Source organism: Bombus vancouverensis, chromosome 3 (assembly GCF_051014615.1).
Source record: "Bombus vancouverensis nearcticus chromosome 3, iyBomVanc1_principal, whole genome shotgun sequence".
Lineage (NCBI taxonomy): Eukaryota > Metazoa > Arthropoda > Insecta > Hymenoptera > Apidae > Bombus > Bombus vancouverensis.
In genome coordinates this window covers 14,524,379-14,542,260 of record NC_134913.1, presented here as the reverse complement: position 1 = coordinate 14,542,260, position 17,882 = coordinate 14,524,379, and the positions used below count along the sequence as shown (strand labels likewise).

Here is a 17,882-nt window from a genome sequence, read left to right as displayed (position 1 = left end):
AACAAAACGTATTACCATTATGATTGTTATTAAATCCTGCATCGATCTCCGATATTCCGAAAAAAACGTTCGAGCAGAGACGAGCTACGGTTAGTGACAGAATCTGAAACACTTCGAATCGTTTCGAATCTGTATCGTACATGTGGCGACAAATTTGAACGACTTCGAACACGCTTCGAAACTTAAAAAGACTCAACATCTGTCAAGACATCTGAGAATTTTAAGCTTCGAATCGTGTTCGAAGCGATTCGAATTTTCCCCATACGTACAGATTCATCCCGTCGGTAGATACAGCATTCCGTGCTTTCAATTAGATATTCCGAAATCCTACAACCGAAAAAATAGGCAAAACCTGACGCCGACGCTGCAACGTAATTCCGATTATCTTTCATCGGTTCATTCACATGGCACTTATTAACGATCGGTAAAAAAGACCTCTGCATCCTTCTGTGAATCTGTCCTAAGTTCGAATAATCTATCCTCCGAAGAGAATTTCATTTCCTCCTGCCAATAGTTCGCATCGAAGGACAGTTCGATGGATTATTGTCTTAGCGCGTTTCGATCCACCGTTTGATCGTAAACGAAATCGTCGTAGCGATTCAACATAGCGTAGCGATCGGACAAGTCATACGATTCGATAAAATGTGATATATCGTATAAGATGAAGAAAGGACGATGCTATGGGATGGTGCGCCGCTGCGTGTCAGCAATTTGAAAATAGGTAGGCGGGTCGAGGAACGAAGGAAGCACGAATGTATCGGCGCGCCGCGCCGCGGCGACCAGGCGGCGGCGAGGCGGCGCATCCGCGTCGCGATGACCGGCGTATAGGCGCCGCGCGTTGCGGTGGTGCTCGCCGTGACGCGTGGCGCTGCGGCGCTCTGCCGATGTACCAGGAACACAGTCGGTCCAAGAGTTCATTCGCGCCTTCTCTTTCGCCCCAACTTTCCTCTTAATTTTAATTTATTCATCGCAGTTTATCTCGCGCTGAATAGCGCCCGAACCTCGCGATTTCTTACCTGGTTAAGTCTTTTATCGTTTCTACGCTTTCGAGTAATTTTACGCGTTTTAAACTCAAGAGAAACCAAAATGAACGAGCGACGAATCATCGGAAACGTTCAACTTTTCCGTTACGTACCGATTACCAACGAAACGTTATGGAACATCCGGTCCCTGGCGAGAAGGTCAAAGGGTAACGACAAAATAACGATTCGTTGATCGACGAACGAGCAAATACGTAACGATTAATCGAATATGCGCGTGCAAAATAGCCGTATAACGTTAAAGCAGACGCCACGTAAGTACAGTGACTCGCGCATGTATTCGAACGCTCACCACAGAAAATATTACGTGTATTTTACGAAGCTTTGTGAAACCCTAGCTCCGTAATGAGATACGTCTATGGTCGTTGCAATGATAAAGTTTAAAAGCAATGCAAAAATACACATAGAAGCTACGAGATATATTTGCAAATATAGGTTTAGTGAAAAACTAGTATACGACGTAAATATTACTTTCAAACATACGATTAGTGCAAAAAATGATCTCGCAAGATATTCTAGTTCGTTATTAATATACGCAACGAATAATTATCTGTCCAAAAATATTTTCGTAAACTTCTAGAAAATATCTTGTAATTTCTACGTGCATCTAAAATTTTACCAATCCGTATAATCACCATATCTATGTCTCGTTACGTGACTAACGAACGAGATTTCAAAACGTTTTTGTATAACATACGCGTAAAAGGTTCCTACGTATTTCGGCGAGTGTTTGGCGAGCCGCTGTAAATCATCGTACCAGTCAAGGAAATACGTAAAGAAGAACGTAGCGGCCGGACTTATGTACTTAAGACGAAGGCGGTAGAATGCCAAGCATTCGCGGACTGCGCTACCGAATTCAATCGCTATGTCAGAAAGAAGAGGAGATCAGAAGAGAAACGGAGGTAGAGCCGTGGTGAAGTTTGCCGCGCGGGACCGCCCGCCCGACGAATCGTTTACCAGGCGAGCAGATGAGTCGACTGGTCGTCGTCAGAAGGGGCACCTTCCTTCGCCGGATGCTTGCCTACTCCGTTGTGATTAACTAAGGTTTAATCAGCTTTATAAGCTAAACTTTTGTCAACGTGCACGCGCACGTATGATAATCCGCGCGGTTATCTTCGCAGTGTTCGATTATCGAAAACGTTCTGATTCGCGTCCGCAACGATGGATCGTCGCCACGAATACGCGCAAGCGACGTTCCCGATCGCTCGCGCCTTTACCATCGAGCGTCGCGTCCTGTGACGTCGAACGACGTCGCGTGGCGTCGCGTCAATTCGACGCGAGTTTACGCTTACTTATAGACGCGTCGATCGAGCGGGCGACTCGAGTTTCATATGCGTTCCTGATCACGGTATTCGCGGCGCGTCGGACACGCTTTCCGCGCGACTTCAAATTTCACGAGGATCAGCGACGACCACGATTGGAGAAACTTTCGTTTGAACCGAAGAAACATCGGCGTGCACTCGCGTCTCGTCACGTTCGATTTTCATTGCTCGACCGAACGACCGATCGGGGTGTATATGGAATATGGAGGCACCGCGTGTGTAAATTTTTCGAGGTATAATCGACCTGGAATGATTTCGCATTGAACATAGAAACGTAAGGAGAAAACGGTCCTAGCCGATTATTAAGGCTTCTTCTGGTAATAACGCGTTGGAAAGGAACGGTTGCACGCACCGATCTTGCCCAGGAACGCCGATGCCCTCGAGTAGCAGCGAAACGATTCTCAGCGCGGCAAACTGCCTTCCTGCCGCCCCCGACTCATGGGAACGTCCTCGGGGCGATGCGGGAACCAACGTTCAACGCCTCCTCTCTTCCAACGTGATTTTACTTTCGGCCTGCCTTTTATCTCCTTCCGTCTTTCTGGCCTGCGCCTCTGTCTGCTTCTCGATCGTGGAATCGATGACACAGCGCTACGCGACGCGGCGCCGCGGCGCTCCGTTCGAGTCTATCGCAGGAAACGCGGGAAACGCGACAAAAACTTGGTACTCGTGGTCGATCAGACGCGAAAGAAGAAGTGACTGGCGGAGACCCGACTCGGAAGCAAGGAGCATGTGGACACGCGAATCGCGAGAAACCGATCGATCGTGCAACGAGAAGACGAGATGGCGATTGAGAGAGAACCGGTAGCCCAGACGGCGAGAGAAAGAGAGAGAGAGAGATTGTGTGCGTGGCGCGGGATGGGGCCGTTGATGGGAAGAGGAAAAAGAAAAGGGGCGAAGATGAGCGGCACGTATGCCAAGCATGCGGGTGAGAAACACCCGAGGCGGCTGACCGGCCGATCCGCCCACGTTTAAGGTGCGCATCGACGTTGCGAACCGTACCGAACCGAGCCGAACCCAATCAGACCGGACCACACCGTTCTGCACGGCATCTCACACTCTGCCATCCGGATTCGCCCCGCGGCACACCAACGACCGTGGTAAAACGGTTGGCTGCATCCTCCTTCGAATCCGCGCCGAGCCAAGCGCCGAGTTGACGTCCTCCGCTGCGAACCACCACAGAGAACAGTCTCTCTCTTTTTCTCTCTCTCTCTCTCTCTCTGTCTCTTTCTCTCTCTTCGCTCAGCACGCGATTCGAGGAACTTAGAAATCGAACGCCCCCGCGGGCACACGCCACCGTCACGCGAGCACCGTTCCTCTGCTTGGAAAATAACTCCATTCGAATCGCGGTCATTTTCCATTTACCCGAAACGGAACGTTTGCGTTATCGAAAATGATAATGCAAATGGTAGATAGTAAAGATTATACGGGAGCGCTATCCCATACTTAATGTACGCCAAGGAATAAGGTAAAAACGATCAAAGATGATTAAGGAAAACGTTCTGTCAGATTTTTAGTTCGGCGATCGTTCGCGATCTATCGTGTAGATACTCGACGCGAGTGAACATCGTAAGCGTATGATCGAGAAGCGAGAAACAATGGGTTCGAAACTATTCGAAGAATTCCTGGCATTTTCGAGCGAGCGCAGAACTCGATGTTAAAGCGTGCAGTGATGTGTACCAGAACGCGAATATTTTCGTTAATCGTTCATGACTCGAATACCGAGGAACCTACGTACAACGTATGTCCATAAGACGATTTTTACTTATCTCAGAAGGTGTAGATTCGTCCCCTGAACCGCGAACGCGCGTTTATGACTCACATTGTGCGTTTTTAAGCGCTAACATCGACGGAGTGAACTACTTACTAAGCAGCCAGCTACTTCGATGAAGCGTCGTCGCGGCCAGCGAGGACAAAATAGCGCGGCCAAGTAATTATCGCGGAACGAAATACACGAAACTCGCGTGCTCGAGCACCTTCCGGTTTCGGGGCACCCTTACGCATTCACCAGCCAGGCAGGTTCGACCTGCAGCTCGCGCCCACCTGTCGTAACGCTTGTCTCTGAAATTTCCTCGTTCGAAGCGACCGCGACGCGTCGGTTGTTCGAGGCTTGGCCAGAAATTTGCACCTGACGAAGCGACACGGAGACCCAACTTTCTCCGAGTTTCAGATCGATCGACGATAGCGACGCTACGCGTTTAGAACAGGCGCGAATCGAAATCAAGCCATCGCTCTCGATTTCGTCGATCGCACCGCGCGTAGCAGAGCTTTCTCGATACCTTTGAGAAATTTATGTTTCCGCTTCATCTTCCCCGTTTCCGGATCGATAGGAGAAGATCGGGTGTTGCTCGAGGCTCGTGTTTGGCACCTCTTCCTTTTACATTATTTATCAACGATATCTCGAGTATGTTTCTTTATCCTAAATTTCTACTACGCGTGCCGATTTTTCTCATCTCGAGACTTTTCCTAGCGTTATGGCTACTCTTCTACCTGTGCGATTGGTTCAGAATGACCTTGACAGACTTTATATTTGATGTAACTTTAATAAGACTTCTTTTAATTCGCGTAAATGAAAAGGTAAGAGAGAAAAGATGATAAAACGAATGTACGATAGATCTTAAGTGGAAAGAATTATGCGAAACGATGTAATATGTACCAGGATAAAAATTGGAATATAAGATAGCATAAGCGATGGATGTATCATAATTCAATGTCATTGTTAACTGGAAGTCATCTTAAGCGCAAGGACTATAGCAACGAGGAAAAATAAAAATAAACAGATTTTTATCTAAATGCGATTCAGTGAGTTTTAATCACAGCAGAAATAATCACCTGTATTTAGTTATGCGGAGAAGTACTTAATACCTCGAGCAATGTTAAGAGTCTTTTTCGTCCGACCTAAAAACTTCGGAATCTCGCATCGAAATATCGAGGATGTCCAAACGAAATTCTTAAAATTGGCTGCCACGCATCGTGCTTCCCCTATACCATTTAACTCGCATGATTACGATGATATTGTCAGGAGTTCGAATCTTCAAATTCTACATCGACAGGCGAATTATACGCGATGTCACGATCGTACGTAAAATTCTCAGAGGTTCCATAACCTGTGCCTCGTTCGTACATTTAGTCTCCATACATTTACCCTTCGGAAGAATGCGGACCTGCTCGCTGTTGAACTCCGAGCTACTTCGCTTATTATTTAATAAATATTTATTTAATAGAACGATGAATTTCGCTAGCTCCGTCCATCGTAATAATCGATACGCGTGTCCAGTCGATCTATGAAATCTCTAAGATTCCCCTAACACAGATCTCATAACTTTTCTATCTCGATTCATAATTTTAATTTTAAAACTTCCCGATCGTTGCTCGTCGCTCTCTTCTCTCTTATTACCATACGTTTCGCTATCTTTCCCGTACTTTCCCTACCTTTTCCCTGTCCCTTCTTTTCTACTGGTGGAATTCTTCTATCCTACGAAACTGTCAGTAAACAAACAAATAAATAATACACGCTGCCACGAAAATGAGATAAATTTCGCGGCATGGTAACACCTGACGAGCAAGTCCGAGTTGCAGCAATTCGTTCCACGAGAAGGTGAGTCGCGCGATCGTTGCCTGCGACACGGCCACCCTTTCACGATCACCTGCTCTTTCGGTGTACGCAATTTTATAGCGCCTCCCGTTCACCGCTCGCGCCAAGAAAAAACTACAAAAGCTATCGAACGCGCACTCGCTCGAACAACATGCTCCGTTCGACTCTGAAACCAATTAAGACTTCCGATAATGTCGGTCGCGCATCTGCGTGCGGTATTCACCTTCCCCGTGCCGTTCCCCTTTCGAGAATTCACGCGTACTCGCCATTCTACGCGCGAAACGGTGCCGCACGAACCTTTTAAAGAAGAACAAACTGGTTAAGGCGCGTTTAGACGTGCAAGAACATACAGCGAGAGCAACGGCATTCGTTTAACATAAACAGCGATCGAGCATTCCGTACGCAAACATATTTACGACAATGGCATTTTTGACACATTCTTGGAGAATTCTTGGAACATTCGGATGTGACATTTTCCAGCTTATCCTCGAATAGCAAATTTAGCTTAGTTCGCGGATCTTAAACGAATCTTACAGCGTGAAAATTAATTTTTTTATCGAATTATCTCTAAAAACGATCCTTACTATACGTAGAATATAGTTGGGAAATGGCACGTCACCGGTTTCTTCTCGTCGTTTAAATTAAACATTTCTCCTAAAATGAAACCATATCCGATTCTTTCCACGGCTAAAAGGATCCAATCGACGTTTTCGAAGCATTCTCGAAGCGTTCTTTAAGTATTCGCATGTGCGATTTCCGATTCGGCGAGCGCCGCCAAATGGCGAAAGAATGCTCGTTTACACTTCCGTTTGTAGACTTTCGAAGTGGAGGAAGCACGAGTATTCGTTCGCTTGATCTAAACGCACCTTTACAAGAACGTCGAATAGAAGGAGATATGCGCGGCGATACGTCGCGACGCGACGCGGCGTACCGCGACGTGTCCGAAGATAAAATGTAAGAAAGTAAAACGCAGCTATGCCAGCCTCGCAAACTGCGTTTTGCACTTGACACGTAACGCGCCGAGTCGCTTTGAAACTGAGTAAACGAACCCACGCAATAATCGATGACTCGCTCGAGAAACTTGTCGAAGATCCTTCGACTCTGAAACTGGTATCGTTAAACGCAAATAAAAGAAGAAGAAACGCGATATTAAATCGTGCCGTACTGCGAGAACGTTACGCGCAAAGGGCGAAGGGCTATCGAACTTATCGTTAGATCCTCGAATTTGTATATTTCAAACTTGCTCTCGTTTTAACAAGAATTCGTTTCGTTTTAAAAGCGCGTAACGTCATTTTCATATTTTGTCAGAATTTAAGGTATTTCCGAACGTTGGAGAAATACAATGAAATGGAGAATAACCGGGAGAACGTAGGAGCCGTCACTCTAGATCGTTCACAGTTTTAGAAGGTTTACTAGCGTTCCCAGATCTGTGGATATTTTTTAACCCTTCTTTGAGCACCCTAGCTTTAATCTAACGGGTGAGAATACTCTTTGGTACAATAACATCGAAGAAAGTTAGAGCACAATTATTAGCAGATAGTCGAGTAAGTAGCGTTAGCGGTTCATCCGGACTAAAAATCACGCGTAGGAACAAAAATAGGAGAACTAAAACAGGCTAAAGAATGAGAACAACGAAAGAACAAAATAAAACAGATAAGACGGCTGAATAGATAAGAATAAATAAAACGCAGTACGACACGTAAGAGACGCATAGAAATTATGTAGCTCGGAGATATTCCTCAGGGAATCTTGAAGAGAAGGATGCGAAGGGTATCGGAGCGACTGGAACGGTGGGAAGAAAGAATGTAGACGGTTTCGGAGAACGGGTGTGAGTCTGGCCGCGACACGATCCGAGTAGCTGGAATCGCGCAGTCACGCTGGCGCCAGTCGTACCGGTAACTCTATATCGATTCAAAGGCACGGTTGTCGACTCTCGCAGCCCCGTCGGGGATACACGACCGCCCAGTTAGCCGAGCACCGATGTATTTATACGACGCTGCCGAGGTACATCTGTTTCCATCCGGGCACGTGTCTACCACGAAATTAGAACGGTCGGGAAAAGGAAAGACGGGAAAAGGAGGCGAAACCAGAGAAATCGAGCATCGTGAAAACTCGCCAATCTCGCCATCGAAAAAGAACCGAACCGATTCCTCGGCGGGCTCGACTTGCGTCTCTCTTTCCTCGCGGTCCCGCTCGTGAATCCATCGATTCGCCTTCGTGGTTTCTCGATCTAAGCGAGAAACGTTCAAGTACGTACGTATACAGGCAGGTTCGCGAAAGCCAATCCAACACTTGTACACATCTCCTACGAATGTATTACGCGCGTTATACGAAACACTTTGGAATATCGTTAGCTCTCTTGTGAGATTTCACCGACGATAGATATATCGGTAGAGTTTGAAACGAATCCGAGAATACACGTGGAAATTAGACGAGACATTTAGCACAAGCGTATTTTGCAAGAATATTCAAATAGTTATCGATGATCGCGAAAGGATATTTGTAACATCGTATCGTTGTTCTCTGGCCGTTCGTCGTTTGTTATCAAATTAAACCATTAAATTAAGAAATTAAACCATGTTTGCGATAAATATCTTCCAATTTCTACGTACATTTGTGGGTTCCTTTCAAATTGGACGAATACGATCGCGATAGCGCTGTCTCATAGTACCAGTAGCAGTAGAATTTCAAGATGTTTTACATAAAACATACGACATAAAGGTTTCCGATGGTATAACTTAATCGATCGTGCATTTAACTCGGGTATAATCGGTCCAATAGTCAGGTGCTTTCTATTTCTTTCTACGCACGATCGTATACTTTCGTGTTCTCTTATGCTCGTTTTCCAGCGTATATCTGACCTCTCGAGGCTAAACGACCATCGCGGGTGTATTTACGCGATCCGCCGTGCGAGCGAAAGCTTCGACTTTCTCGCATATCCAAGATAACGTTAGCGAATCGTCGTGGTTCCGATCTGCACGGATTCTTCCGCCAGACTCGCCCGAAACGCGGTAACGGGCCTCCACATAACGTTCGATACGTAAGTCGTAAGTCAAATTCCCTCGATCGCTCGAAGACGTTTAATCGCGTGCGTAATCGCAAATGTTTGCGCAGCGCAAAGAAAAGTTACGGTTAATATGTACATAGGAAATATCGCGAGCAGCTCGGAACCATCGCGTTGGCCGATTACGTGAATGCGACAGCTTTTAAACGACCATGTGGCGCCAGATGTCGCGCCTCGTGATCTTTATAGCGTAGCACCGCTCTTCGTTCGACCATGAGAGCACACTATTGCACACACGATGCACGAGTTGCACGACGCACGACATACGGACGCAACGCTCCGTCTCTCTTTCTCTCTCTCTCTCTCTCTCTCTCCTTTCTCCCTTTCTCTCTTTCGTCCTCTCGCTCGCGCACTCCGCACACTCTGGCAAGCGCCTACGAGGCGAAAGACTGTCTTAACTTCGCATTGATAAATTGTACTTACATATCTCGTTTCATAGTTACGACGATAAAGACGATTGTTTGCGCGCGCTCCCCTGCAGTTTCGACCGCTGTGTCTTTCCACGTTGTCGTTTGCCAAAAACGGACGAGGCGAATCGACGAACGAATAGCGTGAGACGAAGAATGCCGAGCATCACGTGGGCGCGTCGGGATACAAAGACGAAGATGCGGGCAAAGGCCAGGCAATTACGCGGACAGAAGTAAGTACAGGTAGAGAAGATCGATCCGTTCTCAGAAGCTGAGGGTATCGGTTACAGCGTGAACAATGACTCTGTTGGTCGTCGGCCGTATTTGGAGTATCGGTGTCATTCTATACAATTCCTCTGCCACCTGGGTCATCGAACAGTTGTACGGTTATACCGGCATTATTATCTCGAGTGGTCCAACGACACCTGTGTAGTCGGTGACGGGTTACGGCTCTCCGAAATACCCAACCGAGAGTACGATTTTCCCCGTTCGATGATTCTCGATGCTTCACGATGCTTCACGATGCTTCACGATGCTTTTCGTCATGAACACGACAGTCGCTGTACCGTAGCTACGCCACACGGACAACGAAAAAAGAATCGGCCAGTCGAGATCGAACGTACATCGCTTGGAAAACACAGAGCGAAGGAAAGAAGAAGGACAGGTCGTCGTTAGATTGGAACACCGTCGGTCGGCGAATAGCTCTCGGCAGGTGAGGAGTCGTTTTCTTTCCTTACGACCTGGCATAAATCAGACCTGCGCCAAGGAACTCGTTACGCTCGCTCACGCCCTGCCACCACCCGCGCTCTTAGCATTCGTAAATTTTCCTCGACGAAGAATACAGTCTTGATGCGACTCGAGGCTCGCAAACAGTCGACTCTCGCTGAGCTTTGTAACGGATACCTTAAACCCATCCGCATTTTCTCTTGCACCTGTTCCACTCGTCCTTCCTTCCTGCCGTCTATTCTAACGAATACCGATTTTCAAACCTCGCCAGCGTTAGAAACCTAGCGCAATGTCCCTTGCCATTAGAACGAACCTGTTGCTTCGTAGCGGTCGAAGAATATTCGAACAGACCAGGAAACCTCTCGCGTGTCGAGAGTTTTTCGCGAGTTTTTCGCCGTGACGCGACACCTCGAGCATGAGGAACGCGACGAAGATAGGACGGGGGAGACGGGGTTAACGTTACAAACACGAAAACGTAGAGGATTCGGGACACAGGGTGGAGGATGAGTTAGGTTGGCCGGGTGTGGATGCCGCGGTCCGTGCGGAGAATGCAAAACGATGAACGCGGTGTACGTATGTAGTCGACGACGATCGGTGCGACGGAGAGGCGTACGGCCAGGGTGAAGAGCGGCAGGGTGGACGGTGACGACGAAGCGTGTGCCGGAGGAGAGTAGAGAAATAAAGGCAATGAATGATGCCGTGCGGCAGGTGCACGGTAGAACGTTTAACGAGTGGTTCGCTCCCAGACTCCGTGCACCTGTAACGCTTGGACCGGACGGATCGGCTCGCAACGAGACTCGTCTCCCTGTCTCCTCGTCGAATTCACGCACCTCGTTCCTCGTGTTCCTTTATTCGCGTTATTTAAAAGCTTTCCAACGACGAATCTCGACGGATAGCGGCCTATTCCTCGACCATTTTACGGAATATTGATTAACGCGGAAAATTAAAGAAACTGGTTTATAGCTTCGATCGTCCGTAATATCCATCGCTGGGAGGGCGAGCATCGCGATATTTCAACGATCGTAAGTCAGGAAGCTGCAGCCCTCCAGCTTCGGAACGTGAGAAATAAACGACGCCGCATACGCGCGAGATGAAATACGATCACGGCACGGCTATGCTCGGAGAAAAGCCGCTTAAGAATGCTCTCGGGCTCCATTGCCCTCCTATCCTCAGCCCCTTCTCACGCACACGTGTACGCAACCGACCAACGTCGCATCGTCTTTCTCTCTTTTCTTTTCTACCTTCTATATTCTATACTATACCGCAGCTCACTCATCCCATTCTCGATCGACCCACCTGTTGAGTTCCGGCAATGCTCTTTCCCTGCATCGCGTTCCGTCGCCGCCACGACATAACTTTTTCGCTTTCCACCTCGATACCAACAGATCCCTGTTCGAATCGTCGAAACTCCGCGTTTTCCCATCTCCTTGTCTTGTTCTTGTCCTTAGTTTTTCTCGCGAATCTTCACTCTGCTACCGTCTACGTTCGCAGCGTTCGCCAAGCAATTTCAGAAATCCTCCGCCTCTTCGCTTCGCTCTGAACCAATCGAGCGAGACCGTGTCTCGAACCTCGAGAAAGCGTTTAAAGGACGATTATCCGATCCGAGTTTTCGTCGATGTCCCTTCGGATTCGAAGCGAAGCTTTCCAAACCATGTGCATACACCGTAACTCGTAAATACGTGGACACCTTCGATCGATTTCTAATAACAGTGCCTGCTTATGATTAAGATACACGTAGGAGACAATGGCGAATTAAGACTAACACTCGCGAACTTTTCCCGGAACTCCGTAGGAGCAACTGCACCTATCAAGGCCTTTCGAAAGCCATCGGGCTGCCGATGCCATAAATTTTGGTTTGCCGACGAGTTCTGTCACAGATGTGTGCAATGTGCAGTTTTGGTTGACAAATTCTAAGAGACGCGAACGTTACAGTTTCAAAGTTCCCAGGAACGCACGTGTAGCCGATGACCCGACGTCATAGTGCTCTACAGCGCGTGTAAGATGATAAGAATGCCCTGGAAGGGTCTGGCCACGGAGTGGGGGAGGTGACGAACCTTCTGGCAAGAGGAATGAGTCGAACAGCTCAGCTCTTACCTCAGAACCTTGAAGGCAGAAATAAAGTCATTTAAAGAAATTTATTCGTAACGTATATATCGTACGAAGCACAAATGGTTTAATTAAATGGTAAAAAAAAAAAAAAAACAGAAAATTCGTCAGAGTGCTCATCAATTTTAAATATTATTGCCAGAATCACGGTAGCCTTTTTACCAATTTGCGAGAATCTTCCCTCCTATCGTACCTATAATTTGACACTCAAACGCGCTGAGAATAACGAACTCCTTAAAGAGTAAATCCGTCTTATAATATTCGACGCTCGCAAATTCCAATTTCTTCGTTGCATACTAATTTTCAAGAGTAAATTTCATCATATCGCTCTTTATCGTTCAAAATTATCGATTAAAAGAATTCATCTGATTCTTAATTCAATGTTATCGTTCGATCGATGATTTTATCAATTTCATCTTATCATAAACGATCTTTAGATCTTCTTATCTGTAATTTTGAAACAATATTAGCGGCACGCGTTTTGGATCGTCCCATGTCCTTCGATGAACACGATTGTTCTCAGCTATTAACAACTAAACCTACCAGCGCCGATCAAATTGATCGCTCTCGAACTTCTACAGAAATTTAAGCATATTTAAACGTTATCGTATCGCTTCGTAATTTCGGACTTTTTCTAAAACATGCATACAATATATTTTTCGGTATTTACTTTTAGTTTGCTCTTTTATTTTCTAAGAAAAATTTGTATTCTGCCTTGCGTACCGCGAGCGGTCAATTTGACCGGTCGGCAAAATATTTTACTTATTCTTAAAATAAATGCAGTCAGTGCAAAGAAAAGGCTATCTCAAGGTCAGACGACAAACAAAATCAGTAGTAACAAATAATAACAGCTGTTACAGCCGTAATTTTGCCATGAAACATAATCCATCCTTCGGTCAAGATGGTCACCAGCTGTCAGGACTCAGGCCAATAATAATCCTAAGGAACCGCCATAAGATTTAGCATTTCTTACAGTCCATTGTTACAAACATTTTACAAGTTGAGAAATTTCTTAGGATTATTGCTCATTGCTATATTGCTACGGGAAAAGCGGGTTTTTCCCAACTCCGCTCTTGAGTAACCGTTGGTGAAGAACGGCCAATACTCATCGCTATTTTTGTATAAATATCGCCGTCACAGACCACATTCTTACTTACTATCGTCCTTTCGACCAGAATATATCTCAGTTTGTTAGTCGATCAGTCTCAGTGTTAAACCCTTTAAATTTAGGGATACCTGATCGTCCACGTCTGCTGCTCGACCTATTCCTTGGACATAAAACATCAAACGGCTTAATAAACTGCCCCGAAATTTTAACGCAATTTGGTCTTCGGATTTCTCCGCTCTCTATTATACACTGTCCCCTTCTCTGGCAAGAATTTCACCCAACTCGCTGCGGGCAACATAATTGTATAACGTAATACATATAATAGGCTCATTACAGACGTAAATTCGTATTGCGACAAGATCAGCTTTTTCTCCTCTTCCAACAGCTTCGGGCGTACTCTACTTTCTCTACTTTCACGCTGATCGTTTTTTCTATCGCATCAATCGTTATACACCACAGAATGTACAGGCTGTAAACAGCAAACAAATAAATAGATATTACATTCCGTCAAAAGTAAGCAGCAAGCGTTCGCATAGCGTTCGAGCAATAACGTAGGTGCACGCGTCGCTCATACGGATTCCAAAGACGAACGAAAACCTTTGAATGTCCGTCCCGAAACGCGACAGAAACGAATACGGCGAATACGGTCCCGATAGCTGATAAAAAATAAACGTCAACGTTATCGCTCCTTCGTCTTCGGCGATGATACTCCAGCGAAATTAGCTGTCCAGCTGCGACGGAGGTGTCAATTAACTCCGAGCTAAGATATCGAGTCAAAGTTTCATGCGTTCGGGAGGATCGCGAAAAGAGAAGAAACGAAAGTCAAGCGAAATTGATCGAGAACGATGGAATCGACGTGCGGATGTCGAATGGGATCGATCGAACGATCGAGTCGAGTCGAGTCGAGTCATCGACGGGACCAACGCTCTCGTCTTCTCACGGTTGACAGCGGCAGGTGCGAAGAACCACGCGATCCTCGCGAAATAATTCGGCCTACCGATGACACGCGCGGCCCGACAGTGGCGTTCCTCGCTGCGTCCACGGCCACGGCTCGCAGAGCCGGAATGATCGCCACCTGCCTGCGCTCCACCCATCGACAACGATCCAGCGTAAATATTCCGAACCTTGACTCGCAGAGAAACTCGTTCGAATCGTGAGAAAGAGCCACTCATCGGAAATAACTCGGAGATAATCGAGCGAAACGATCGACGTTTCCAATCGAATGTTATTCGCGTTTTTCGTTTACTGTCTCCAGGTAGCCTTGTAAGTATACCGCGCACACGTGTATTCTATCTCTAAGGTGGAACGTTCTTTCGCGTAAGTAGTCTAATAGTAAGTGTCCGAACAACGTAACGACGAATATAAGATTCGAATAACGCGTACAAGTGGCCATTGAATGATTCGTCGTTGGAGTTCGTTCGTCTCGGAGTTAGTTCTCGAAAAAGTCGTGTTTGAAAATGAATGAAGCGTTCTTGAACGTAACTAATTCTGCACTGGACAACACGAAGCAATCAACGATCCCAAATCTAAATTCGGGACTGATCGGACCTGATCCCCCGATCGAAAAGGATCGTTTGCTTCGAGAGGCAAGAGGCGATCTATCGGTGGGGAACTCGTGTTATCGATTCGCGTATTCTAAATTCAGGCTAATTGGCAATGAAACGATAAAATCGCATCCCATCGGGTAAGGAATACCTCTGCGACGAAAGTTCTGTAGGAAATTAACCGTTCGACCGATCATAGAACAAGGCGCGTTCGATATTGCCCATTAGTACGATTTTTATCTATTTTCTCTCGTTGTTATCCATACAAAGTTTGAATTGGATTTTCAAGAACGTATACCGATCCAGGGACGAAAGACGTATCATATACATATACATATAAGTACGTATGTATATAGGTACGTGGAAATCCATATGCGTTGGTCGTTCGCGCAATTACGCGCTTTTGTGATTCGAGTCAACGATACGGATTCGCAACAGGCGTAAAACGTGACTATCGACTGAGGGAATCAAGGGAGGAGGAAGACAAAACGAAACAGGACTGCGAGCGCATGCTTCGCGAACACGCGCATACATACAGCCACGAATAGACGGAGGGGGGATAAGAGAAAGAGAGAAAGAGGGATGAGCAAGGGGTAGGGAAGAGCAAGGACATATGGCAAAGCTTTAATAATTGAAGCTGACACTGGCGCAGATGGGAACGCAGCCGCACGGTCCGCCCATCAAATATTTAGAGATTATAAAGTACGCACACACGTACACACACATAAGCGCCACACATGCTAGCACGACGTCGTTTATATGTTTCCTCGTAAACGCGTGTCCGCGTACGTACATCGCGAAACGAATAATCGCGAAAGTCGTCCAAACGAGTACATAAGCCGGTAAAGCTATTGAAATACGGACTTTCGATTTGCGATCGTTGCTTCATCGCGACGATTAAGCAGTAAGATTTATATCGTGTATTAGCGGTTAAGATGGAAGGAGTAAGCAAAGAAGAAGATAACGGAACAAGGTGTGGAAGAAATAACAAAGATTGGAAGATCCGATTAGAGGGCTGACGGAAATGATAGTTTTAGAAAAGAACTTCGAGCGTAGAATCTTAGTGCGTAGTATAGTAACCGGGTTAACGATAGCGTACGAATAAAGCGTAAGAAGGATAAGCGAGAAGATCGGACGTGGAAGCGTGCTGTTGGAAAAATTGCAACCAGGTCGTATTCCTCGGCCGCGAGGACAAAATCAAATAAATTAGTATCGTTATTATTACTATGTATTAGCGTGCGACTGACAGTCGAGAAGCAAGAGCAACGGCAGGTGCATGCGCCGCTACTTACGACAGTGGGGATACTGACAAATCGCAACTCGCCCTCGGAAAAGAGAAGACCGTTGCCAAACTTGCCCGACAGGTTACTACCGCATACACGCGCGAAACGCCACCGTCGATCGCTTCTAAGGACCGCGTCAGCTCCACGGTGTTCGTCTTCCAATTCTTTCGAGCGATATACCCTCGTTCCGATTCGCGCATCTCGCGATCGCATTCTTCCGACGAATACGTCGAACGACGGGGGCAGGACGAAGAGTAGAAACAGGAGGAGAAGAAGAATTCGAACGATTGGAAAATAAGGGAAAGAGAGAAAGGATGAAACGTCGTTGCCGATGGTTCCTGACAGGTTCGGTAGGGCAGATCGGACGATAGAACTCGGTCGAAAACGCTCGTCTCGCGAGGACGGCGGTCGGTGCCCTTGGGAATTTCCTTGGCCTTTTTCGTCACATCTGGTAGACACACGTATCCCGACAAATCGGATGGTCCGCCAGTTTCGTCGTCCTCTCTCTCTTTAATACCCTTAAGGCACCCCTATCCGCGCATATGTTTCGCAGATACCATACGAGCACGTTCGCACCAGGGGTTCCCTCGGTCCTTTTTCTCAAGACTCAACCTTTTCATGAAATCGTACCTACGTGAAAGCCTTCGAAACTTGTGTGCCAACACGTGCTTACGAATGTGCCGAATCCGACTTTACGCAGCAAGCGATCGTTGGATCGAACGGCCAATTTTATAACGATGCAACCGTAATCAAAGATGACTCGCACTGTGGATTTTCACGCGACGCGGCGAATCGTTTGTATATCTTCTTAACGCTAGCGCATTGTTCCGAACGATTTTGACGTAATTGCATTTTTCTAACGTTAGAAGTGTCTCTTATCGGTGCGCATCATTTTTTTCCTCGATCTCGCGTTAAACGTTTCTTTAGAGCATCGTAACTCTTTTCGTTCGCGCGAAATGAAAATTCGAAGCATAAAAATTCGAGAATCGCAACGGGATCAAGGATGATCTGCGCGGGATGCCAAATCTCGAAAGCTACGGAAGTCGTCGCACGATCGACGATCGCTCGTCGTGAAAACGATATCATGGAGTAACGAGTGATTCGCGATAGAATGTGATTACCGGTTTACTCGGATCCGTTCGAGAACAGTTGCAACGCGTGATAGCGGCTACGGTATCTCTCGATTGGCACGCGTTATCAGAAGTATCGATCGCGCAACGATCGATTCGATTTCACGCGTTTCGTTACACCGTCGTCGAACAACGAAGAACCCGACCAAAAGTTGCGATTAGCTATGGTACCTACGTATACACGTACGGTTGAACGTACGGACGAATACCACCCGTGTCGAGTCGAAACAGGGATTAAGACCTCGCGGTTCAAACAGATGGCGAACATACGCCCGTATGACACATCCCGGTCATACCGAGCGTACCCTGCACGATAAAGGAGGAACTGGGATTTTTCGAGTCGTAAACGTCCGAACAACGGTAGAAACCCGAGACGACCTTCTGCCATTTTTGCCGATTACCCTCGTAAAAACCATTTGTTCGAACAGAAATAACAAGACGGCAACTGGTACCAAGAAGAAGTTGGAAAACAAAGATACGCCGAAACGATCTGAAAAGAGCAACCGAGAGAATCGTTTCGCCGTGCCGAAGATTCACGATTCGTGGTTAAACCGCCTCTC

At 46.7% G+C, this 17,882-nt stretch overlaps 1 long non-coding RNA gene across 4 annotated transcripts in view; it reads right to left on the bottom strand.

Annotated features, from left to right (window-relative positions):
* LOC117154167 (uncharacterized) overlaps positions 1–17,882 on the bottom strand; it is a 37,155-nt gene that overhangs the window by 6,260 nt on the left and 13,013 nt on the right. For 2 of the 4 annotated variants that reach the window (XR_013057993.1, XR_013057996.1), the window contains exons 2-3: positions 9,442–13,834; positions 16–111 (exon numbers count right to left, since the gene is read on the bottom strand). This is a non-coding gene — a long non-coding RNA (uncharacterized LOC117154167). Of the gene's footprint in view, positions 1–15; positions 112–269; positions 13,835–17,882 lie in introns of all 4 variants that reach the window. The other 2 variants (XR_013057994.1, XR_013057995.1) reach the window with 2 other exon arrangements.